Source organism: Canis lupus, chromosome 27 (assembly GCF_048164855.1).
Source record: "Canis lupus baileyi chromosome 27, mCanLup2.hap1, whole genome shotgun sequence".
Taxonomy (NCBI): domain Eukaryota; kingdom Metazoa; phylum Chordata; class Mammalia; order Carnivora; family Canidae; genus Canis; species Canis lupus.
The window spans coordinates 22,850,923-22,865,643 of NC_132864.1; the positions used below are offsets into that span (position 1 = coordinate 22,850,923).

A 14,721-nucleotide genomic window follows, 5' to 3' on the forward strand; every position below is an offset into this window, starting at 1 on the left:
CGTGGGATTCGATCCCGGGTCTCCAGGATCGCGCCCTGGGCCAAAGGCAGGCGCCAAACCGCTGCGCCACCCAGGGATCCCTATTGTGTAGGTGCTCAGAAATATTTTAAAACATCTCACATCTTTTCCCATTTCTCTCACATGTTTTTAGCCCTAATTAGAGCCACCACTTGTGAGTCTCTGATAATAATATCAACTCTTCCCTGCCGTGGGTCAGGCACTGTACTATGCGTTTTACAGGCATTATCTCATTTAATCTTCGCAATCTCCTTGTAAGGAAGGTTTGTTACCATTCTTATTTTCCAGAGAGGAAATAGACTCAGAGAATACAATGACTTGTCTGACACAGCCCCTAAGTGATAAACCTGGGATGTGAAACATCTGTTCATTTAAGGGAGCACCCCAATCCCCTGGAGGGCTTGTTCAAACACAGATTGCTGGGCCACACCCCTAAATTTCTGATGCAGCAGGTCGGGGGTGGAGCTTGAGAATTTACATTTCTAACAAGTTCCCAGGTGATATTGCTGCTGCGGGTCCTGGAGTGCACTTTGAGAACCACTGCCTAATACCAGGATTTCTCCACTGTCATTATCCCACTTAGGCATGTTATGTCACGTCCAGCCTATCCTATTACAATAGGCTCAATTCAAAGAATTTGAAGTCTAGTATATTCATCTAGCACTTGGCATATGTGACCGTATATTAATTAACTGAAAAAAAAAAAAAACCTTTCACCAATTTTAAAGGTGCAAAAAAAAAAAAACCCTAAAAAATATAAAATATAAGAGGGAAGGACAGAATCTGCTTTAGTCTTGCAAATTACTCAGAGAATGACTTTTTGTTATACGCAGTGGTATAGTAGAAGCTTTCTGGATTAACTAACTCACTGGATTAAGAACTCACTGAAGCTGGCTCACCGGATTAACCAACACTCATCTTGCCTACTGTAAAATCCGGAACGATGCCATGCCCACAGCAGCTGGAGGACTCATTTCTAGTATGACCAGTAACTAACTCCTCTTGCTGACTTAATGATGTGGCTGTGTGCTTACCAAGAGTCAGCTGGATTGGTTCTTCCATCAATTACTCTTGTAATTAAATCATGTAATTGTATGCGACAAATTGATAACATGGAAGTTGGAAAAGAAAACTGATGTTTCTATAAACACAGTTGAATGTTCTGGAAAGATTCTTTCAAAGTTGGTTGGTACAGGTCATTACATAATTGTCCAAACCCATAGAATGCACTGTGTTGAGAATGAAGCCTAATGTAAACTATGGACTTTGGGTGATCTTGATGTGTCAGTGTGGGTTCATCAATTCTAACAAAGGTACTTCTCTGGTGGAGGATGTTGATAGTGGGAACGGCTATCCATGGAGTGGGGCAGGGAGTGTATGAGAAATCTCTGTATCTTTGGCTAATCATTGTTGTGAATCTAAAACTTCTCTAAAAAACAAAATCAATAAGAAAGAAAGAAGGAAAGCCCCAGCTTGACCCACTATGGTCACACAGTATGAGCAAAAAATAAACTTTTGTCATAAGCCACTGACTGTGGGGGGAGTTAATTGGGTTAGGTGTAGTTTAGACAACGAAAGACTTTTGGATGGGGATAGAGGTGGAATTCTAAAAATCTGGACAACCAGGGCCTTCAGATCTACATCAACTTTTAAGAAGCTCAGGGGAGTGGTTCCTGTAAGAAGCATGTGGGGAAACTCCAACCAGCTGGCTCAGATCAGCCTCAAAGACAAGGCTTTGGCCCAACATCAAAAGACTGGTGAATGAATATATAGCAATAGGTTTTTACATTAAAATAGGATATTTAAGGGTTGTAAGTATTATTTTTATCATTTCCTGTTTCAGTGGACTTTTTCAATAAACTTACCAACCACTCATTTGAGCAGGTTGCATAAAAGCTCCTACTACAGAATAATATTTTGTTTTTTTTCTTTTTTTTAAAGGAAAGGGGTGGTATGGTTCTTAATTATTAACTGATTTCTATTTCATCTCTCTCCAGCCAGTAATGTCTAATATTGGCATAGCACTTTACAGTTTGTAAAACACTTCCAAGTCTATTTATTTCTCACAACTACTCTGGGCTGCAGGCATTATTATCCTCTTTCTAGAGGCTGGGGAAAACGAGGTTTGGGGAAGGGAAATAAAGGCTTCCAGTAAGTAGGGCATTCAAACTGGGGCAAGAATTTAGACTTAATCGAAGAGCCTAATTTATCCCCAGGACACTGTGTTAACAAAGGAATCAGAATACAGGCCCTAAACTTTTATCAGTGGTGGCCAAGAGTCTTAGAGTGTGAGGGAGGGGTTAAGGGATAGAGACTATGTCTGGTTCACTTCTGGATCCTGGCACAGAGTAGGCCCTTGGGAAATATTCAATGCTTGGTTGAAGACATGAGAGCACAGGTAAGTTTTCTATACAGATTGTGAGGGTTGCCAGAGAAGGCTTCTTGGAGGAGGTGGCCTTTAAGATGAAATCTGAAGAATGAGCAGGAGTGAACAGGGCAAGAAGAGGGGGAAGAGATACAACAATGAAGAAGCTGGTCTCTGCCCTTAGGGAGATCACAGTCAGGGGAACCGGGAATGGAAGGTACAACCTAATGGAATGATGAAGCCAGGGGCCTGAGGAAAGGTGGAAGAGATGCCTGACTCAGCCTGAGGTGTCAGAAAGACTTTGCAGAGGAAGTGACTGTTTTCCAAAGCTTTCTTAGATAGAAGCATCTGCTTCATTACATTTTGGGTGAAGAAAATGGGCGTGGAAGAGAATTCGGGCTGGCTGGGAGGTGTGGTCTCCCAGGACGTTAGAGGCCTCTCTTATCAGCCTAATGGTGGGTGGAAGCTGATCATCCTCTAATCTGGATGCTGTTTTCACCTCCATTGTCAATGCTAAGCCTTTGTTTGTTTGAACTAAGGCCTTCTATCTAGAGTTCTTAGCACCCAGCAGCAAATGGTGACATCTGAATAAGTGGAAGAGAATTCCTTTGTAAAGGGTTCCCAGAGAACACCTGCTCCTTAGATCTACCCTATTACAGAGCAATTGCAGGATCTCTTCCCAGTTGGAATAACCCTCATGGTCCCCATTGATAACTTATCTTGAAATGGGTAGTAGGATTCTGGCCCTGGCTAACCCGGATTTAAATCTGCCCTTGGCCACTTTCTAGGTACCTGTTCTTTGACATCTGTTACTTGACCTTCCAATGCTTCAGTTTCCTCTCTGGCAAAGGAGGCTAGTAATAATACCTACAATCTCCAATGAGGTTTGTTTTTTGTTTTTGTTTTGGTGGGCTTTTTTTTTTTTTTTTTTTTGGTTGGCTTTTTTTAGGTTTTGCTTTTTAAGAATAAAATGAATTTTTCTATGAAATACTTAGAAGAGTACTTAGCACACAGTAGGACCACAGAAAATGTTGGATGTTAGCATTCAGGCCCAGGAACAGTGCAAAGTGTTGGGGATACAGCAACAAAAGACAAATCAAATTCCTTCATAGAACCTACACTCTAGGGGAGCCTAGGTGGCTCAGTCAGTTGAGCCTCTGCCTTCAGCTCTGGTTGTGATCTTGAGGACCAGGCATCCAGCCCCACATAGGGGGGGCTCCATGCTCAGCGGGGAACCTATTTTTCCCTTTCCCTCTGTCCTCCCTGCCCCCCCTGCTTGTGTGCTCTTTCTTTCTCTGTGTGTCAAATAAATAGAATCTTTCTTTTTTAAAGATCCTATTTATTTATTCATGAGAGACACACACACACACAGAGGCAGAGACACAGGCAGAGGGAGAAGCAGGCTCCATGCAGGGAGCCCGACGTGGGACCCGATCCCAGGACTCCAGGATCACGCCTAAACCACTGAGCCACCCAGGGATCGCCAAATAAATAGAATCTTAAAAAAAAAAAAAAAAAAAAAAAAAAAAAAAACCTACACGAAGAACAAACCAAACTAGAAAATAAAACAAAAAACAGGTTATGACTTGTGCTACTGAAAAAATGATGCTTGGGACACGTGGGTAGCACAGTTGGTTGAGCCTCCAACTCTTGACTTTCGGCTCAAGTCATGATCTCAGAGTCGTGAGATCAACCCCTGTGTCAGGCTCCGCACTCAGCAGAGTCTGCTGGGAACTCTCTCCCTCTGCCTTTGTCCCCTCTCTTCTCTCGCTCCATGCAGGGAGCCCGACGTGGGACTCGATCCCGGGTCTCCAGGATCAGGTCCTGGGCTGAAGATGGCGCTAAACCGCTGAGCCACCCGGGCTGCCCTGTAAATAAATCTTTAAAAAAAAATACTTTCGTGGTGCCTGGTTGGCCTAGTCAGAGAAGCATGTGGCTCTTGATCTCGGGATCGTGAGTTTGAGCCTCATGTTGAGAGTAGAGGTTATTTAATAAATAAACTTTAAAAAATTTTATTTAAAAAATACTTGTGGGGCCTGGGTGCCTCAGTTGGTTAAGCAGCTGCCTTCAGCTCAGATTGTGATTCTGGGGTCCTCAGATTGATCCTGGGGTCCTGCACTGGGCTCCCTGCTCTGCAGGGAACCTGCTTATCCCTTTGCCTATCTCTGCCTCTCTCTCTTTCTCTCATGAATAAATAAAAGTCTTAAAAAAATAAATACATGATACTTGTGATAAAGACAGGGGGCTTCCTTTTGAGAAAGTGACCAGGTAAGATCTCTCCTGGAAGGCTGATATTTAAGGGGAGGCACACCACGTGACAGGTGGAGGAAGAGGGTTCCAGGCAGAGGGCCCAGTAACTGCAAAGGCCCTCAGGTGAGAACAAGATTGGCTTCTTCCAGGAACAGAAAGCCAAACTGCTGGAGTGTGACACATTTAGTGATGAAGGCAAGATTCAAACTTGGGTTCAGTTTGACCGGGAATTTCATTAAGTGTTTCAATTTCACCACTTCACATCAGGGTTCAAGTTCATTTGACGTTCGCAAAGTTGAATGGAGACCTAGAGTCTGACTGAAGTGTGAGAGTGGTCTTCATCACAGGTAAGGTTTATTTATTTATTTATTTATTTTTATGATAGTCACAGAATGAGAGAGAGAGAGAGGCGCAGAGACACAGGCAGAGGGAGAAGCAGGCTCCATGCACGGGGAGCCCGATGTGGGATTCGATCCCGGGTCTCCAGGATCGCGCCCTGGGCCAAAGGCAGGCGCCAAACCGCTGCGCCACCCAGGGATCCCTAAGTGCCATTTAAATCAAACAATAGATCTATAGGGAGGACCCACTGGGGACTTTTACCTTCTGATTTATTTCTGTCTGAAATTTTTACGACAGGCATATTTTCTTTTGTCATTAGAACAACAGCAAAATAATAATAAAAATTTTCAAGGTAAAAAAAAATTTAGGGGCGCCTGGGTGGCTCAGTCAATTCAACATTTGCATTCGGCTCAGGTCATGAGGTCCTGGGATCGAGCTCCACATTGAGTTCTCTGCTTGGAGAGGGCCTGCTTCTCCTTCTCTCCGTGCCTGCCATTCTGCCTACTTGTGCTCTCTCTGTCAAACAAATAGATAAAATCTTCAAAAAATAAATAAAATAAATTTTTTTAGAATGATTAATATTTGTTACTGTGCTGCCCATCATGGGAAATGCAGACCTAGGGGTATGGTGATTTCCTGAGTGGAGTTTGGGCTATAGCAGTAGAGTTAGAGTGCATAATGCTATCAGATGAAAACAGAAGATATGACATTATATTGCATGGTAGACTCTAAAAGTTGTGTCAAAATTTAAAGAAGTAGAATTTTGGGGTGCCTGGGTGGCTCAGTTGATTGAATGTCTGACTCTTGATTTCAGCTCAGGGTCATGATCTCAGGGTCCTGGAATGGAGCTCCGCATGGGGCTCCTCACTCAGTAGTGAGTCTGTTTCTCCCTCTGCCCCTCCCATGCTTATGTTTTCTCTCTCTCTCTCAAATAAATACATACATATATATATATTTTTTTATTTTTATTATTATTATTTTTTTAATAAGGAAGCTGGGATGCCTTGGTGGCTCAGTGGTTGAATGTCTGCCTTTGGCTCAGGTCATGATCCCAGGGTCCTGGAATAGAGTTCGACATTACACTCCCCATGGGGGTGCTTCTCCCTCTCCTTGTGTCTCTGCCTCTCTCTCTCTGTGTCTCTCATGAATAAATAAATAAAAGCTTAAAAAAAATAAAGATGCACAATCACCTTGTTTAAAAAATATTAAGCAGGGGATCCCCAGGTGGCTCAGGGGTTTGGCCCCTGCTTTTGGCCCAGGGCATGATTCTGGAATCCCGGGATCGAGTCCCGCATCGCGCTCCCTGCATGGAGCCTGCTTCTCCTCTGTCTGTGTCTCTGCCTCTCTCTCTATCTGTGTCTCTCATGAATAAATAAATAAAAATTTAAAAAATATTAAGCACTGTGTATGGTGTTGGGGATATAGAAGTAAGCAAGGCAGACAAGGGTCCCTGCTCTCATGGAGCTCCCAGGGTATTAAGACATTAGGGAGATAAGTGGTGGAAAGAGCACTCCTAACAGAGGGAACAGCATGACTAAAACCCCTGAAGTTGGAAATAAAAACAGAGAGAAACAGAAAGAAGGCTAGCTCAGAGGACGAATGAGTGTCCTTAGTAAAAATAGTGGGGATAAGCAGTGATTGTAGCTTTCAGGATGGTGGAGGTCAGAATAAGGGTTTTATCTTAGGGGAACAGAAACCCATTGAAGGGGTGCAAAGTGGAGTGGTCATATGGTCAGAGCTGGGCTTCAGAAGGGACACCCTGGCTGCTATATGGAGAATAGACAGAGGGCAGTGAGCTACAAGGAGAGAGATCAGTCTGGAGACGACTGTAATAGTCCAGGGGAGAGTGAACAGTGCCCATAACTAAAGGGGGAATGGAGAGGATGAAAGAGACATTTCTTAAAAAAAAAAAAAAAGATTTTATTTACTTATTCATGAGAGGCACAGAGAGGCAGAGACATGGGCAGAAGGAGAAGCAGGCTCCCTGTGGGAAGCCTGATGCAGGATTGATCCCAGGACCCCAAGATCACGACCTGAGCCAAAGGCAGATGCTCAACCACTGAGCCACCCAGGTGCCCAAGACATTTTTTAAAAGATTTTATTTATTAATTCATGAGAGACACAGAGAGAAGCAGAGACACAGACAGGGGGAGAAGCAGGATCCCTGCAAGGAGCCCAATGTGGGACTCAATTCTGGATCTCGGGATCATGCCCAGAGCCAAAGGCAGACACTCAACCGCTGAGCTACCCAGGTATCCCTTCACACTCAGTTCTAAAGAAGACTCAGTCCTTCCTGTGTTTTAGAAAATCAGTGGTGACTGTATAAAAGGCAGTAAAACAAGTGCTCGTCTATGCACAGAATATCTCTAGAAGATTTATTTTAAGTCTCTAGTATGGTGGCTTTCTTTGCAATGAAACGGTGTGGCTGGGGGACAGGGATAGGAGGTGACTTTTCCTTCTTTAATTTTTATTTTTTGGTAATTTGAACCATAGAGATGTATTACCTAGTCAATACTCCAATACTTAAATAGTTAAGAAAAAAACATATACTGGGGGCGCTTAGCTGGCTCACTCAGTGGGCATGTGACTCTTTAAAAAAAAAAAACAACATTTATTTGGGGCACCTGGGTGGGTCAGTGGTTAAGGTCTGCCTTTGGCTCAGGTCATGATCTTGGGGTCCTGGGATCAATCCTGCATAGGACTTCCCAAAGGAAGCCTGCTTTTCCTTCTGCCCATGTCTCTGCCTGTCTCTCTGTGCCTCTCATGAATGAGTAAATAAAATCTTAAAACATAATAAAAATTTAAAAACTTAAAAATACACTTAGTTTTTAAAAACTTTTTTAAAAATGTATTCATTTGAGAGAGAGAGAACAAGAGCATGAGCAGAGGGAGAAGGAGGCTCCCTATTGAGCAGGAAGCCTGACCTGGGACTCAGTTCCAGGACCCCAGGACCCCAGGACCCCAGGATCATGACCTGAGCCAAAGACAGATGCTTAAGGAACTGAGCCCCCCAGGCACCCTGGAGCATGTGACTTTTGATCTCAGGGTCATGAGTTCAAGCCCCACATTGGACTAGAGTCTACTTAAAAAAAAAAAAAAAAGAGCATGTACTGGTTGAATGCAGAGTGGGGTCAGCTGTGTCTTTGAATCTTGCCTCAGTCAACTTGTCTCTACTTGTGTCCATTTTTGCTTCTCTGAGGTCCAGTTTCCTCATCTGTAACATGGCGGTAACAGTACTTCTTCATGGGTTGCTGGAAGAATTAAATGAGATAGTATATGTCGAGTGCCAACCCTACAGTAAGGATAGGCTAAATAGATGCGATTACTATTAATAATTTAATGGTGAGTTAGATGCACACATGCCCCCACCAAGGGTAATCTCAGCCTGACACATAGGCATCGATCAAGGGAAGGGATTTGGAATCAAACACAGCTGAGGTCTGTCTCTCTAAGCGATCACTACCTCTCTAAACCACAGTAGCCTAGCAAGAGGGGGATGCTAACACACCTCCCTCCTAAGATCAAAGAGCTACTGGGTGGGGATAGTCAATGCCAAGCGCAGCGCCCTGTGAGTTATGAGTTACAGAGATGAAGATTTTTCTTTCTTTTTAAAAATTTTTATTTATTTATTCACGAGAGACACACAGAGAGAGGCAGAGACAGGCAGAGGGAGAAGCAGGCTCCTCACAGGGAGCCCAGTTTGGGACTTGATCCCAGGACCCAAGGATCACACGCCGAGCCCAACGCAGACGCTCAACCACCGAGCCATATAGGTGCCCCAAAGATGAAGATTTTCAGAATGATCTCGATCTCTCTTTCCCGCCCACCCCGCCCCCCGGCCCCAGGGGGCTTTTCAGTCTCTCCTGTCTGCCATCCACTAAGGCGCGAGTTGGAAGAGCTGGGGAACATTCTCTAGGAAGTGAAGATTTTCACAGGAAAAATTTCAGAGGCAAGGCCTTAAGAAGGAGCCCCGAGGGAGGGACGCCTGGGTGGCTCAGCGTTTGAGCGTCTGCCTTTGGGTCAGGGCGTGATCCCGGTCCCCAAATTGAGACCCACGTTACGCTCCCTTCGAGGAGCCTACCTCTCCCTCTATGTCTCTGCCTCTCATAAATAAAATCTTAAAAAGAAAGAAAGAAAAAAAGAGCCCCGAGGCAAGGGCCAGGCTTCTTTTATCCCTCTCGCAAGTTCCACCTCCTCCCTTCCTTCAAGGATCCCGAGACCCGACAGCCAAGTTGAAGGTCGCAGGCTCTGATCCTGCGGGTGCAGACCCGTGGGCGGTGCCCGCACATGCGGAGCCTGCCACCCACAGGGAGAGAGCGGTACTGCAGGCGCGGGTGCCGGAGAAGCTCCTCGTCCAGTGACCTTTGTGTCAATATTTGTTCAGGGCCCTTCTGCGCCAGGCAAAGTGGGTTCCCTGTCCTCATGGGGTTTCCACTCTCATGGGAAGAATACCAGCAACAGAAGTGCTAATCTGCTTTTTTGGTGAAAGCCTTTGTTTGTTTTGTTGTTGTTTTGTTTTGTTTTTAAAAATTTCTTTTAGAGAGAAAGAGCAGGAGCTGGTGGGGCAGATGGACAGGGAGAAAAAATCTCAAGCAAGCTCCACCTGTGTGAGGGGAGCCTGATGTAGAGACTCGATCTCATGACCATGGGATCACCACGTGAGCTTAAACCAAGTCCAGCTATTAACTGACTGTGTCAATCAGGTGCCCCTGAAAGCCTTTGTTCTTATAACATAAGAAATATATACTCATTGTAGCAAATTTTAAAAGAAAATTAATATCCAGATGTTACTTCTGTTAACATGTGAGTATAGTCCTTCTGGCATTTTGCAAAAAATTGGAAACATACATTTTGTAACATTTTGTAGCCTGCTCTGTTGTGTTTAACAGCTTTATTGAGATATATTCCACATAACATACACAGGCTTTGCTTTTAACTTAATAGTGAAAGGTTAATCATAATTTAATGCAAATTTCTATTTGTTGAGCAAGGTGCTGAGATCTTTCATACACATCACCCCATTCAGTCCTCCCTAAAACCGTAGTAGGTAGGTACTAATATATTCTTTGTTCTGAGATGAAGAAACTGAGGCACAGAAAAGGAAACTAAGAGGTACCTGGCTTGCTGAGAAAGTGGAGCATGCAACTCTTGATCTTGACTTTATGTGTTTGAGCCCCATGTTGGACGTAGAAATTACATGAATAAAAAGGTGGGCAGGGGAAGCGATTTGTCCAGTAAAAGTAGCAGAACCAGGATTTTAATTAGGCCTTGTCTGAGAACATAAGTTCTTTTTTAAATTAAAAATTTTTTTTTAGAAATCTCTGTATCCGGGCAGCCCCGGTGGCGCAGCGGTTTAGCGCCGCCTGCAGCCCAGGGCGTGATCCTGGAGACCCGAGATCGAGTCCCACGTCAGGCTCTTTGTATGATGCCTGCTTCTCCCTCTGCCTGTGTCTCTGCCTCTCTCTCTCTCTCTCTCTCTCTCTCTCTCTCTCTGTGTGTGTCTATCATGAATAAATAAATAAAATCTTAAAAAAAAAGAAATCTCTGTATCCAATATGGGGCTCAAGCTCACAATCCTAAGGTCAAGAGTTGCATGCTTTTCTGACTGAGCCAGCCAGGTGCCCTGAGAACATGACTTCTTAACCATTTTGTTATTACTGCTCTGTGCCCAGCTGTGTGGGAATTCAGAAGAGTGAAGAAGAAAAGGGGAGAGGCTCTCCTGGAGCTCAGAGTGGAAACAAGGACATAGAATGGTCGTTACACATGGTACAGTGAGCTTAAACATCACCGAGGCTCCAGAGTAAGGGGGAATGATGTAATTAGGAAAGGCTGCCTGTAGGAGTGAGGACTGGGTGGGGGACGTGTAGACATAGATGGGCAACAGGGTGGGAAGGGCACTTCCAGCCGGGAGGGGCCAGCCTGAGCAAAGTCTTAGGTGCAGGTATGTGTATGACAACAAACAGGGCCCAGTAAGGGAAAATAATTGAGCACCAAGTTCTATGGGGATAAAGAGATGGATGACACCTGCAGCCTGCCTACCAAAAACTGCCCAGGGTGTTGGGGGAACCAAAGAAATAAATAATAGTTACCCTTCACTGTGCACACCCCACATTCCAGGTTCTCTACCTACGCTATCACATTTAAGTTCACAACAGTTCTGGAAGATTGGCAGTTTATACATTTTTTCAATAAATAGAGAAAGGAAGCCTGAAAGAGATAAGTGCCTTGCTGTAGGTCCTCTGAAGTAGGGAGGACAAGGGCCAAGAAAGTCAACCAAGGAGGCTCAGGGTCCAAATCCAGTGCTCTAACCTGCAAGCTACACTATCTGCCTGCTCTAACTGCCCCCAAAGAGACAGAATTTCACATCCATCCCCCTGCAAACCTCTAGCTGCACTACAACCAGAGATCTTTCTAGATTACGAAGCTAATCATCTCTATCCTAACTTTCAGATAAAATCTTAACTCAGCATGACCTGCAGGACCTTTTAAGTTCTTGCTCCCTCCACGCCTTCACACCTCCAGCCTTAAAGGCACCATTTGGAATTCCAGATCCAGTACCCTTATCTTTTCTCTGTGGTGATGTCTGCTGGGAAAACTCTTCTTATCTCCCTCCTCATCCAAATTTGTCCCTGACTTAGTCATATTTATTGGAAGGAACCATGACTTAGATGTCATCTCCTACAGAAAGACTTCTCAGATTGCCCCTCTATAATCCAGGCCCTTCTGCTCTGCTTCCATGACCCTATACCCTTTCTCCTAATCAGGGCAATAATAATAGTTAACAATTTTTGAGCGTTCACTTTGTGTTAAGGTTACTTGAGTTATTGAAGCAGTATCACATAGTAATTAAACATGCAAACGTTAAGGCTAGACTTTCTGGATTTTAATCCTGGCTCAATCAATCACTTAGAGGGCTGTGAAACTTAGGCAAATGACTTAACCTTTGTACCTCAGTTTCCTCATCTGCAAAACAGGAATAAGAATAGCACCTATCTCATAGGACTGTTGTACATGTGAAGGGCCCAGTACATGGTAAGTGCTTAATAAATGTTAGCTAATAACTATTATTCTGTTAATAACTCTGATTCACAGGTGGAGAATCTAAGGCGTAATATGACTTCCCCTTGATTACATAGGTGAGTAGCAGAAGTGAGACTTGAACTTGACACCAAGATCCATGCTGCACTGCCTCCCATTGTAGAACCCAGCGTGCTGGTTGTAATAACTGCCTACTTTTCAGTCTTTCCCTCTAGACTGGGTGTTCCATGAGGGTCAGTTCTGTCACCCTCGTCCAAGGACATAGTTGAGACCCTAATTAAATGAACTAATGATGCTGAACAGCTCAGATAAGTTATTCAGAAGATGGAGGTGGTAGTCATAACACCCTGGCTTCCCCTGCAGTGTGCTTGGAAAAATGTTTCAGTGCTTTCTCGTAGGATTAGTCTCTTAGCAGACAAATATTTATTGGTTCCTGGAGGTGCTCTTATTGGGAAAAACCATGTTAGGAATAGCAGGCAGGATACCCCCAGATAAGCTTTTCCCTAAGCAAGCCCTGTCCTTGGCTAGGCAGCCTCCCCCAGTCTGACAACAATGCCTCCCCTCATCAGCCGCCCCCAGGATTGGGATGTCCACCTGCCAGCTCCCTGCTTCAAGGAAATAGAGCATCAGAGACCTTAGTGGCTTCAACATGAGAATAAACATCAACAGCTGCCAGGGAGGATGACGTCAAATCCAGGCCTGGCTGGCCATGGCCTTGGGGAGGCTCCCTGCACAGAGAGGCCTGGTGCCCTGGGGGTCACTGTGAGAGGCAGCACAAGCTGAGAACTGCCAGTTCAGTACCCTGAGGACACATTTGATGGTTCTGTCCATTCTCAAGGACCCCATAACTTGAAAGATTTTTCTTTCCAAACCCACTGATGTCAGAAATCAAACAGTTATTCCTTTTCTTTTCAGAGCCTCAGATCAGCATGAACTCTTGGGCTTGATATCATTTCACCTAAAGCAAAGCCTCTATGCCTTTGAGGTTAAAAGAACTGGCTTGAGTCCCAAACTGCCTGGGTCCACCACTTGTCTAAATTAGTTCTGACTCTGGTCAATTTCCTACACCTCCCAGAGTCTCAGTTTCCTTCTGTGAAAAGTGGGTAGAATAGTATCTAATTCACAGGATCTTGGTTGGGATTAATGTGTATTCAGTGAATACCTATCATGGGCCAAGTACTGAGGTCATACTGGTGAACAAAACATAGTCCTTGCTCCATGGTGTTTGGTGAAGGAAAACAGACAATAAAGCAATTAATATTTAATACAGCAGATGGTGGTAAGTGCCATGAAGATAGATAAGGCACAGCAGGAGGATAAAGTGTCAGAGTGGGATGGAGTCATTTCACTTCTGGGTGGTCTGGGAAGGCCTTTCTGCTGAGATGACTTCTGAGTAGACCCCTGAGTGAAATGAAGAAGTAATTCATGGGGCCATCAGGGAGAAAACTCTTCTACGCAGAGAAATGAGCATGTGCAGCAGTCCTGAGGCAGAGGCATGCATGGCATGTCCAAGGAAAGGCAAGAAAGCCAATGTAGCTGGAGTGAAATGGGCAAGAGGTAGGGAGAAAGTATGGTGTGAGAGAGGTGGCCGGGGGTAGGGTGTATAGGACTAGCCTATTCTAAGGACTTGGGTATTTACTCTGAATGAGATGGAAGCCATGGAAGGATTTCGAGCCAGAGAGGAAGATGATCTGACAGACTTTAAAGAATCCCTCTAGGGGGCACCTGGGTGGCTCAGCGGTTGGGTGTCGCTTCGGCTCAGGGCGCGATCCTAGAGTCCTGGGATGGGGTCCCACATCAGGCTCCCCGCATGGAGCCTGCTTCTCCCTCGGCCTGTGTCTCTGCCTCTCTCTCTGTGTGTGTCTCTCATGAATAAATAAATAAAATCTTTTTTTTTTTTTTTTTTTTTTTTTTTTAAGAATCCTTCTGATTGCCATTTAGGCAATAGACTGTAGGGGGACCAGGTGGCAGGAAGACAAGTCAGGGAGGCCATGGTGGTTGTCTAGGTGAGAGGTGAGGACATCTTTGATCAGACTGGTAACAATGGGGAGTAGGAAATGGTCAGATTCTGGATGTGCCTGAAGGAAGAGCTGGCAGGATTTGTTGATGGACTGGATATAAAGTGTGTGTGTGTGTGTGTGTGTGTGTGTGAAAGAGAGAGAGAGAGAAGAATCAAAGATGACTCCCAAGTGTTTAACTTGAAGAATGGAGTGATCAGTTAGTGAGGTGGAGAGGGCAATTTGTGTAAAGTCCTTACCATGGATATGGGCACAAAATAAATGCCCAATAAATATTAGCTATTCTTTTTATTGATGATTTTGGGTTCCTGGGTTGTCCAAACTCAAACACCTGAGGCTTCAGAAATGTTGAGCATACCTGGCAATAACATCATAAGCATCATGCTCAAGTATGTGCTGTGAGCCAAGCACATGATAGAATCTTTACTTAGCAGTACCACACTGCGAAGTGTACAAAAGCCCTATGAGAAAATGAATATTTGTTGAATCTTTAATATATTTCAGACATTTTTCTTTTTAAAAAAGATTTTATTTATTTATTCATGAGAGACACAGAGTAGGAGAGAGGCAGAGACACAGGCAGAGAGAGAAGTAGGCTCCATGCAAGGAACACGATGTGGAACTTGATACCGGGACTCCAGGATGATGCCCTGGGTCGAAGGCAGGTGCCAAACTGCTGAGCCACCCAGGCAT

At 44.5% G+C, this 14,721-nt stretch overlaps 1 long non-coding RNA gene across 1 annotated transcript in view; it reads left to right on the plus strand.

Moving 5' to 3' along the window:
- LOC140619433 (uncharacterized) overlaps window positions 1-1,542 on the plus strand; it is a 52,088-nt gene extending 50,546 nt beyond the window's left edge. The window contains exon 8 of the long non-coding RNA XR_012019338.1: window positions 92-1,542. This is a non-coding gene — a long non-coding RNA (uncharacterized lncRNA). The remainder of the gene's footprint in view (window positions 1-91) is intronic.
- Window positions 1,543-14,721: the final 13,179 nt, after the last annotated feature.